Source organism: Staurois parvus, unplaced genomic scaffold (assembly GCF_062004578.1).
Source record: "Staurois parvus isolate SC_StPar_1 unplaced genomic scaffold, SC_StPar_1.0 ptg001191l, whole genome shotgun sequence".
Taxonomy (NCBI): Eukaryota; Metazoa; Chordata; class Amphibia; order Anura; family Ranidae; genus Staurois; species Staurois parvus.
In genome coordinates, this window is record NW_028318987.1 from 560,641 (window position 1) to 572,500 (window position 11,860).

Here is an 11,860-nt window from a genome sequence, read left to right on the forward strand (position 1 = left end):
AGTGCTGCCTGTCCATACCACCTCATCAGTGCCGCCTATCAGAGCCCATCAGTGCCGCCCATCAGTGCACATCAGTGAAGGAGAAAAATTACCTGTTTGCAAAATTTTATAATAGAAACAAAGAAAAACTTTTTTTTTTCACATTTTTTGCTCTTTTTTTTTGAAGCTCAAAAAATAAAACCCCCAGCGGGGAGTAAATACCACCAAAATAATGCTCTATTTATGTTAAAAAAAATTATAAAAATTTCATATGGGTACAGTGTTGCATGACCGCGCAATTGTCATTCAAAGTGCAACAGCACCGAAAGCTGAAAATTGGCCTGGGCAAGAATCGGAGGGGGGGGGGAATGCCCGATAGGCAAGGGGTTAAAGCCTCCTTAGAAGTCTATGGGAATGCTCCCTAACAGCCCCCCACCAGTAGACTGTTCTCATCCTCAGCGAACTGGAGCACCCCAGGCGTCACTCTCGGCAGAGCTCTGCTTGCTGTCCAGGGACAGAAGGTTGAAACATTCTGCCTTGACCTCTGCCACCCTGTTGGGGCCCGGCCAAGGGATGTGGGGAAGGGGCCACTGAGCATTGCTGCTGGGCCAGATGCCAGTGCACTTGAAGGCTGGCACACATAGCGCTCCCTGATCCACAGGCGGACCTTGCTTGTGTCGGCGATCATCTTCACCACGTTCTGGTAGCTGCACTTGTCCACAGCCTGGGCCACCAAAGTCTGGAAGTGGGAGCGGATCTTTCTGGCCGAGAGGTAGCAGGAGGCTGTGATGAACTCCGCCCACAGGGACATGCTCCTCTTCCAACCATCGCTCAGCCTGAGCATCATGGGAGCCACCATCCACAAACTCGAAGACCCCCATCTGGCTGAGGTAGACCAGCACCTCGAACTTGGTGGGAGAGTCCACCTCCAGACCCTCGTAGTGGGCGTCAATCTCAGTCAGGAAGCTGATGAAGAGGGGGTGTTAGGAAGCCAGCAGAAAGTAGGGAAACCAACAGCAGTGGCTGTGCCCTAGGTGGCTGCCTAGTTTGCCTAGCGGCAGCACCGGCCCTGCCCACAGTAGTTCATACAGGCACTATAACATACCTGTATGTTGGCCCCTACTTCAGGGTACGCGCGCCCGCCCCCTCTTCCCCCAGCTGACTCCCGCCGTGATTGGACACAGTGACTGAGTCGTGGCAATTAAGACGGCATTCGTCGAAACAAATGTGTTTTGACTTGTCATGCGACTTTCTGTGTTTAACCATTTGCCAACCACCCGCAGTAATTTTCCGGTGGGCGGGCGGTCCATACAAGGCATTATAACGTACCTGTATGTTGGCCCCTACTTCCGGGTTCAGGGCACGAGCGCCCGCCCTCTCTTACTGACGGGTGCTCGGCAAGTGATTAAACTAGTAATAGTGTGGATACAAGGCAGGATGGAACCATGCGTTCTTGTTGTTGACACCAAATTCTGACCCGACCATCTGAATGTCGTAGCTGAAATCGAGACCCATCAGACCAGGCAACCATTTTCCAATCTTGTTCAATTTTGTTGACAGGAGTGGCACCCGGTTTGTTCTTAGCTGACAGGAGCGGCACCCGGTATGTTCCTTGCCTAGTATGTGACCTGCCTGATGGACCTGCCTGGTATGTGACCTGCCTGATGGACCTGCCTGGTATGTGACCTGCCTGATGGACCTGCCTGGTATGTGACCTGCTTGATGGACCTGCCTGGTATGTGACCTGCTTGATGGACCTGCCTGGTATGTGACCTGCCTGATGGACCTGCTTGGTATGTGACCTGCTTGATGGACCTGCTTGGTATGTGACCTGCTTGATGGACCTGCCTGATGAAGGGGTCCTACGAGACTCCGAAACCTTGCCTTGCCGTTTATAAAACCTTTGGACCCATATTGGTGATCCTCGGTGTGCTGACGACATTCTCCCTTGACTGTGCTTCACGTTGCAGCACTGTGGACTAGGGCCAAGAGGGTAAGTGCACAATCCAAACGCACACATTCCTGCGTTAAAAATGGCTGTGTGTATAAGTGGGCGCTGCAGCGACCGTCGGCTGGAACCGATTCCAGCCGGTTGGTCAACTGCCTGATGAAGGGGTCCTGCGAGACTCCAAAACGTTGCCTTGCTCTAACTATGTAATCGTTCATTAAAACTTTTGGACCCATATTGGTGATCCTCGGTGTGCCGGTGACATTTTCCCTTGCTAGGGCCAAGAGAGCCTCATACAGGCATTCCTCAAACTGAAATAGAAGATTCTGGCCATCAACGACCACAACTGGAGCCTTTGAAGACCAACTTGGTCTTCTGCAAGATGTCAGATTGGTGTTTTTTTTTAGAAGGAATTCCCCATGCGCAAATACTAGATCCCCCCTCCCATCCTTGGTGTGGACGATATAGCACCTTGTAAGTACACAGGCATTAGTGGCTGCGTTGGCCTCTGTTCTTCATTCTTTCCTAAATCCTTTAATCCCAACACCCTCCCTGAGACAGCAGCACAGAATTGCTGTACAAACACGTTGATCGTTCTCAGAAACTCGACCCAGCTGTGTGTATGAACCCCCGGGACCTGTTTGCTTTGCAAACACTGGGGAACCACCAGTAGGTGACATGTCGGTGGTTTATGGTCATTGAGGTGTGTGTCACGCAGGGAGGGGCAGCCAATGTTCTGAAAGGAAGGCTATAAAAAAATCTAGCGGAGCTCTATTGACTTTCTAGGTGGATGTTTAATAGGAAATTCTTGTTCATATAAACATTGCTGGGACATTCCTCCTCCCTCGGCCCACACTCTTCATCACTCTTCATCACTATGACACTCTGTTATGGCATGGCAGGTGCCCAGCGAAGTGCGGAGTGCGAGGGCCCCGAATACGCAGACTTGTCTGGAATGGTTTAAAGCTGAACTCTAGTCTAGACGTGAATTAAAGGGATAATAAAGGCGTAAAATCAACTTACCTGCTGTGTGTAATGATTTCACACAGAGCAGCCCCAATCCTCCTCTTCTTGGGTTCCCTGCCGGCGCTCCTGGCCCCTCCCTCCTGCATAGTGTCCCTAGACCAAGCAGCTTGCTATGGGGGTAGCCAAGCAGGCTCACTCCTGAGCTGCTGCTCTGCCTTTGCATTCACACACAGCCTCCTCCCTTCTCATTGGCTCACTGGTTGTGATTGACAGCAGCGGGAGCCAATGGCTCCCTAATGGGGAGGGAAGGTCCCCGGACAGCCGAAGCTCTCGTGCACATCACTGGACTGCGATGGGGCTCAGGCAATTATCGGGGAAGTTGCTGCATACAGAGTGCAGAGGTCTGGAGTGCCTGTTTGCACAGAACGTAGGGGACAAGAGTTTGTAATAAAAAGAGAGCAGGGGTCAGGAATGCATATGATACAGAGTTCAGGGATCAGGAGAGCAAAACACACAGCGCAGGGGTCAAGAGTAAGTAAAGCACAGAGTGCAGGGTTCAGGAGTGTGTAAGACACAGAACGGAGGGGTCAGGAGTAGAGAATGTACAGAATGCAGAGGTCAGGAGTGTATATCACACAGGACAAGGAAGAAGAGTACATAATGCAAAGACAGCAGAGATCAGGAGTGTGTACCGTACACAGTACAGAAGTCAGGAGTGTATAACACACAGAGCGCAGGGGTCAGGAGTAAGTAAAATACAGAGTGCAGGGTTCAGGAATGTGTAAGACACAGAAAGGAGGGGTCAGGAGTGGAGACCAAAGAGAGTACAGGGTTCAGGAGTAAGTAAAACACAGAATGCAGGGTTCAGGAGTGTGTAAGACACAGTAAGGAGGGGTCAGGAGTGGAGAATGTACAAGATGCTGAGGTCATGGGTGTATATCGCACAGGACAGGGAAGAAGAGTGCATATTGCAAAGAGAGCAGAGGTTAGGAGTATGTACTGTATACAGTACAGGGGTAAAGAGTGTGTAACACACAGAGTGCAGGGGTAAGGGGTAAGTAATGCACAAAGTGCCGGGTTCATGAATGTGTAAGCCACAGAAAGGAGAGGTCAGGAGTGGATAATGTACAGAGTGCAGTTGTCAGGAGTATGCCAAACCCAGTAAGAAGGGGTCAGGAGTGGATAATGTACAGAGTGCAGGGTTCAGGAGTGGGCCAAACCCAGAAAGGAGGGGTCAGGAGTGAATAACGTACAAAATGCAAAGTGCAAGAGTGTATAACATTCAGAACGCAAGAGACAAGAATGCATAATGCAAAGAGAACAGAGGTCAGGAGTGTGTACCAGACAGAGTACAGGGGTCAGGAGTAAGTAAAGCACAGATTGCAGGGTTCAGGAGTGTGTAAGAAACAGAAAGGAGGTTTCAGGAGTGTGTAAGACAAAGAAAGGAGGGTTCAGGAGTGGATAATGTACAGAATGCAGAGGTCAGGAGTGTATATCGCACAGGACAGGGAAGAACAGTGCATAATGCAAAGAGAGCAGAGGTTAGGAGTGTGTACCGTACACAGTACAGGAATCAAGAGTGTGTAACACACAGAGTGCAGGGGTAAGGGGTAGGTAATGCACAAAGTGCAGGGTTCAGGAATTTGTAAGACACAGAAAAGAGGGGTCAGGAGTGGATAACGCACAGAATGCAAAGTGCAAGAGTGTATATCACTCAGAACGCAAGAGACAAGAATGCGTAATGCAAAGAGAACAGAGGTCAGGAGTGTGTACCAGACAGAGTACAGGGGTCAGAAGTAAGTAAAGCACAGATTGCAGGGTTTAGGAGTTTGTAAAACAAAAAAAGGAGGGGTCAGGAGTGTGTAAGTCAAAGAAAGGAGGGGTCAGGAGTGGATAATGTACAGAATGTAAAGGTCATGGGTGTATATCGTACAGGACAGGGAAGAAAAGTGCATAATGCAAAGATAGCAGAGGTCAGGAGTATGTACCATACACAGTACAGGAGTCAAGAGTGTGTAACACACAGAGTGCAGGGGTAAGGGGTAAGTAATGCACAAAGTGCAGAGTTCAGGAATGTGTAACACACAGAAAGGAGCGGTCAGGAGTGGATAATGTACAGAGTGCGGGGGTAAGGAGTATGCCAGACCCAGAAAGGAGACATCAGAATGGATAATGTACAGAATGCAAAGTTCAGGAGTGTGTATCACACAGAACGCAAGAGACAAGAATGCATAATGCAAAAAGAGCAGAGGTCAGGAGTGTGTACCAGACAGAGTACAGGGGTCAGGAGTAAGTAAAGCACAGATTGCAGGGTTCAGGAGTGTGTAAGACACAGAAAGGAGGGGTCAGGAGTGGATAATGTACAGAATGTAAAGGTCATGGGTGTATATCGTACAGGACAGGGAAGAAAAGTGCATAATGCAAAGAGAGCAGAGGTCAGGAGTGTGTACCATACACAGTACAGGGGTAAAGAGTGTGTAACACATAGAGTGCAGGGGTAAGAGGTAAGTAATGCACAAAGTGCCGGGTTCATGAATGTGTAAGACCTCATCTCATGAGGTCCAACATCAGCGGTGTCATCAACCACTGGCACCTGCCAGTCCTTCATCCACTTCATGCACTTTCTGTCCCACTACCTAAGGGGGCTTATATTGGAGCACTAAGAGGGGCCACACTCATCTCATGAGGTCCAGCATCAGCGTCATCATCATCCACTGGCACCTGCAAATCCTTCATCCACTTTCTGTCCCACTACCTAGGGGGCTGATATTGGAGCACTAAGAGTGGCCACCTTCATTTCATGAGGTCCTACATCAGCGGTGTCATCATCCACTGGTACATGCCACTCCTTCATCCACTTCATGCACTTTCTGTCCCACTACCTAGGGGGCTTATATTGGAGCACTAATAAGGGCCACCCTCATCTCATGAGGTCCAACATCAGCAGCGTCATCGTCCACTGGCACCTGCCAGTCCTTCATCCACTTCATGCACTTTCTGTCCCACTAACTAGGGGGGCTTATATTGGAGCACTAAGAGAGTGGCCACCCTCATCATCTCAAGGTTCCCCATCAAGGTATGTGATACCAACAAAGGATCCAACTGTTATTCAAAAACGAACTATTTTTGCTGGGACCGGCTTTAGCTTGTCCTTAGATTTAGGTTTTATCAGGTTTTTTTTTTTTATATCACATTATTTTATCAGCGAGCACCCAACACGTAAGGCTTGTCCCCACGAATAACATGTTCTTTGACCATATAGGAACCGCAGTTATAATTCTGCCAATTCCACACACCACCTCTGTACCAAACGGGATATTCCTTTTTCACACATTTTAAGTATCAAGTGGTATTAAGAGTTTTGACGAGTAACTGGCCAATGTCCAGGGGTCAGGGGCAGACTGACCATTTGGAAACTCGGGTCAGTAGGGAGCACCATGAGATGCCCCTGGTACCTTTTTCATAGGCTTTTTTGAGTTTGGGCAAGGACACAGGGGCCCCATGATCCCCTATTGCCCGGGGGCCCCATGATTTGTCAGTCCGCCCCTGCCAGGGGTGTATTTACCACAAGGCAATCAAGGCATTTTTCAGGGGGGCAGCAGCATTTTTCAGGGAGGCAGTGCCGTCCCCTGAAAGAAGGAAAGGAAGAAGGGACACACGCAGCACAGGGACCAGGCCAATGGTGTATTTAGGTTTTGTGCTTCCCTAGGCAACACAAAAATCATCGCCCCCCACAAAGAGAGCCTGACATTGACCAACAACACCATTGACTCCCTCCTGAGAGAACCCTCCACTACCACTGCCCCCCATACACCAGTCACCATCCCCCCATGGTGAGAGAGAGAAAGACACTCACCTTCACAGATCCGGATATCCCCAGGAACGAGAATCGGGCTGTGTGCACCGTCATGAAACCCACAACCTCTCTCGGAACCCACCAGGTTCCCATGCCGCGTGTGTCCCTTCTTCTGTCTCTTCTTCCGAGGAGCACTGCTGCCCCCCTGAAAAATGCCGCCCTCGGCAAATGCCTTGTTTGCCTTGTGGTAAATACACCCCTGGACCAGGTGGGATCTGAGAAGGGCTGTGGGCTGCTTGATGGTGTATGCTGAACCCGATTCTTGTTCCCGCGGAACTGTGAAGGTGAGTGTCTTATCTCTTGCGGGGGCGGGAGGGGGTTGCCAGTGTACGGGAGGCAGTGATAGTGGAAGGCTGTCTAGGGTGGTGGGGGCTGGGTTGTTGTTGGTCAATGTCAGGCTCTCTTCGTGGGGAAGGTGGGTTTTGGCCAGGGGCGGACTGACAACTCATGGGCCCCCTGGGCAATAGGGGATCATGGGGCTCCTGTATCCTTGCCCACATTCAAAGCACACCCAAAAAAGCCTATAAAAAGATACCAGGGGCATTTCATGGGGCCCCCTACTGACCCTGAGCCCTGGGGCAGTACTCGAATGGTCAGTCCGCCCCTGGTTTTGGCTGGTGTCAGGGTCTCTCCATGGGGGGGAGCCAATTTTTCTGTTGCCTAGGGCAGCACGAAACCTAAACACACAACTGCCAATGTCCCTGAGGCTTCTGTCCAAAAAATCTTGGCTGAACTTTTGACATTTCATAGCATGTAAACACCTTTTTACGAAAGACTGGGAATACAAACAAGGCTGACGCTGCTTACTTGAAAAAGCAATTATTTATTTATTTATTTATCGAGTTTATATAGCGCCAAAGGGTTTGCTCAGCGCTGTACAATAGAGGGGGGACAATACATGAAACAGAACAGTAACATCAAACAGCACACGAGGGGTTAGAGGGCCCTACTCTTTCGAGCGTACAATCTAGGAGGGAGGGGGTAGAGGCACAGGAGGAAACGGCTGTGGGGGATGGAGTGGTAGGAGGAGGGAAGGGCAGCGGCTGTTAGGTGAGGGTGGGGTAGGCTTCCCTGAAGAGGTGGGTTTTCAGGGAGCTCCTGAAGGTGAGGAGGGAAGGTGACAGTCTGATGGATTGGGGTAGTGAGTTCCAGAGGATGGGGGAGGACCTGGAGAAGTCTTGCAGTCGTGCGTGGGAGGAGGAGACCAGGGAGCAAGATAGAAGGAGGTCCTGTGAAGAGCGAAGGGTACGGGTAGGGTGGTACCTGGGAATCAGGTCGGTGAGGTAGTTAGGGGCAGTGTTGTGAATGGCCTTATAGGTCAGGGTGAGCAATTTAAATTTAATGCGTTGGGCAATGGGGAGCCAGTGGAGGGAGAGGCAGAGGGGGGTGGCAGAGGTGGAGCGGCTGGTGAGGTGGATGAGTCTGGCCGCTGAGTTCAGGATGGTCTGAAGCGGGGAGAGCCTGCACTGGGGTAGGCCGGTGAGGAGGGAGTTGCAGTAGTCCAGGCGTGAGATAATCAGGGAGTGTACTAGTAGTTTAGTGGTGTCTGGGGTAAGGAAGGAGCGTATCTTGGCGATATTGCGGAGGTGGAGTCTGCATGTGTTTGTGAGAGATTTGATATGAGGTTGAAAGGAAAGGTTTGAGTCCAGAATGACGCCAAGGACCCTGGCTTGCTGGGCGGGATTGATGGTGGTGTTGTTGGTAGTGATGGAAAGGATGGGGGGGGGGGGGCGCGGGCTGGGGGGAAGATGAGAAGCTCGGTTTTGGAGAGGTTGAGTTTGAGGAAATGGAGCGACATCCAGTCAGAGATGTCGTTTAGGAGGTGAGTGATGCGGGCGGAGAATGTGGGGGTGAGGTGAGGGGTGGATAGGTAGATTTGAGTATCATCGGCATAGAGGTGGTAATTGAAGCCGTGGGAGTGTATGAGTTTGCCAAGGGAGGAGGTGTAGATGGAGAAGAGAAGGGGTCCAAGGACAGAGCCCTGGGGGACCCCAACAGAGAGGGGGAGTGAGGAGGAGGTGGCACCATTGTAGGAAACGCTGAAGGAGCGTTGGGATAGATAGGACGAGAACCAGGAGAGAGCGGTGTCTCTGATGCCAAGGGAGAGTAGTTATTAGTAATTATAACATAGGACTAGCCGTAAGGAGGGAGGGGAGGTATTTTTCACCTCTAGTAAGTGCTGCTCTACTCTAATCCATGAGAGCACCAACACTGAAGATCACTGTAATGGTCAGACTGAGAGCAGGCCTCACCTAAAATTTAGCGACTCTGTCAAAAAAAGAGCAAGCTAATAGGTACATATTGCCATCACCTAGAGGTGCCCATACCCAAAGCAGCCATCTTTCTCCTCTGCAATGGTTGAATGTGGGCAAAGCTTTGGCACTTCCATTGCAGTTACCCATTCCCTCACATACATTCCTCCACGGAGGCAACCTATCATAATGATGGGCCAGTTTGGGTTGGAAGGAGTACTAGTGCGAGGCTTAGCCCAGTGAGCATTTGGCCATCACAACTACCTAGAAGGATGGATAAAATTTCAATAAAGGGTATTGTTAATGCTTCACCATACAAAGACATTTGGGAAAACTGTGCTCCTGGAACCTTGCGGTAACAGTTTGGGGGGAGACCCATTTCTCCTCCACCATGACTGTGCTCCTGGAACCTTGCGGTAACAGTTTGGGGGAGACCCTTTTCTCCTCCACCATGACTGTGCTCCTGGAACCTTGCGGTAACAGTTTGGGGGGGAGACCATTTTCTCCTCCACCATGACTGTGCTCCTGGAACCTTGCCGTAACAGTTTGGGGGGAGACCCTTTTCTCCTCCACCATGACTGTGCTCCTGGAACCTTGCGGTAAAGGTTTGGGGGGAGACCCATTTCTCTTCCACCATGACTGTGCTCCTGGAACCTTGCCATAACAGTTTGGGGGGAGACCCTTTTCTCCTCCACCATGACTGTGCTCGTGGAACCTTGCGGTAACAGTTTGGGAGGGACCCATTTCTCCTCCACCATGACTGTGCTCGTGGAACCTTGCGGTAACAGTTTGGGGGGGGACCCATTTCTCCTCCACCATGACTGTGCTCCTGGAAACATGCGGTAACAGTTTGTAGGGAGACCCTTTTCTCCTCCACCATGACTGTGTTCCTGGAACCTTGCGGTAACAGTTTTGGGGGAGACTCTTTTCTCCTCCACCGTGACTGTGCTCCTGGAACCTTGCGGTAACAGTTTGGGGGGGGGACCCTTTTCTCCTCCACCGTGGCTGTGCTCCTGGAACCTTGCGGTAACAGTTTGGGGGGAAACCCTTTTCTCCTCCACCATGGCTGTGCTCCTGGAACCTTGCGGTAACAGTTTGGGGGGGGGAGACCCTTTTCTCCTCCACCATGACTGTGCTCCTGGAACCTTGCGGTAACAGTTTGGGGGGGGAGACCCTTTTCTCCTCCACCATGACTGTGCTCCTGGAACCTTGCGGTAACAGTTTGGGGGCGGGACCCTTTTCTCCTCCACCATGACTGTGCTCCTGTATACATTGTGCTCACTTCCACTTTCAACGCCGAACATGTCGTCACTTTTCACACCTGCAAATCATGTAATGTTTCCATATTTTTGTCCACCCCCCCTGTAAATTGGTCACTTTAACTTGAAATCTCATTTTTTATTTATTTACTTTATTTGAATGTTTTTTTTTTTTTTTTAATGGTTTCCATTTCTGTATGTTTTTGGGTGTTGGACACAGGTAAAGTAGTCGTCATTTTCAGGAGAACCGGCTTAACAATGAAATGGAATATTTAACCTGGGCGAGATCCAGAATAATTTGGTGGAGCAGAAAAAGCGGTATCATTCATTTATTGCCATTTCGTGAGAATTATATAATCAGGGAAGGCAGAATGCGGAATATTTGACCTGGAGAAAGGCCACAGTCTCCCAGCAATTCAGTTATCACCATTTATTATTGGGTGTAAATAATGGACTGGCCCCTCCTGACCAAACACTGCAGATATCCCGTATCATTCTGATAGGCAAACAATACTGAACATTTAGTTAAAGTCGATCGCTTTGTAATGTTTGGAGTTCGTTTGATATGTTCATTGATTTGAAATTTACATTTAGCAATTTGTTTCGATTTTTTTTCTTTTTTATGGTTGAATAAATGACTTAAGTTTTGTTTGGCAAAATCAATAGTCTTCACCTGTGGTTTGGTAAGCCGGACAGCTTGGCCATCTTCCCACAAATCTTTATTCTTTTGGAGAACTTAAATGAACTGCTTTCATTTACCTTTTACATGATGTTTAAAATATTTTTGGGCAGCCGCCATTCTAGATAGGAATTAGAAGGAACAACCAACACATTATTGAGAATGATTTATTTGGCTGTCCTAAATTCACGGGAAACCTAATCATATAAAAAAACGCAGAAAAGCTCCTGAACTCGAGTTTATCAGCTGCAGTGTACATGGAGCCTAACTTGAAATCTCATTGGTTATTTATTTACTTTATTTGAATTTTTGTTTTTTTAATGGTTTCCATTTCTGTATGTTTTTGGGTGTTGGACGCAGGTAAAGTATGTGTCATTTTCAGGAGAACCGGCTTAACAATGAAATGTTGTACAGAATATTTAACCTGCGCGAGATCCAGAACAATTTGGCGGAGCAGAAAAAGCGGACTTATTCATTTATTGCCATTTCGTGAGAATTATATAATCAGGGAAAGCAGAATGCGGAATATTTGACCTGGAGAAAGGCCACAGTCTCCCAGCAATTCGGTTATCACCATTTATTATTGGGTGTAAATAATGGACTGGCCCCTCCTGACCAAACACTGCTGATATCCCGTATCATTCTGATAGGCAAACAATACTGAACATTTAGTTAAAGTCAATCGCTTTGTAATGTTTGGAGTTCGTTTGATATGTTCATTGATTTGAAATCTACATTTAGCAATTTTTTTCGATTTTTTTTTTTTCTTTTTTCTTTTTTTTATGGTTGAATAAATGCCGTAAGTTTGTTTGGCAAAATCAAAAGTCTTCACCTGTGGTTTGGTAACCCGGACAGCTTGGCCATCTTCCCACAAATCTTTATTCTTTTGGAGAACTTAAATGAACTGCTTTCATTTACCTT

At 48.9% G+C, this 11,860-nt stretch overlaps 1 pseudogene; it reads right to left on the reverse strand.

Moving 5' to 3' along the window:
• Positions 1 to 400: 400 nt before the first annotated feature.
• LOC149438477 (protein mab-21-like 2) overlaps positions 401 to 11,860 on the reverse strand; it is a 21,785-nt pseudogene continuing 10,325 nt past the window's right edge.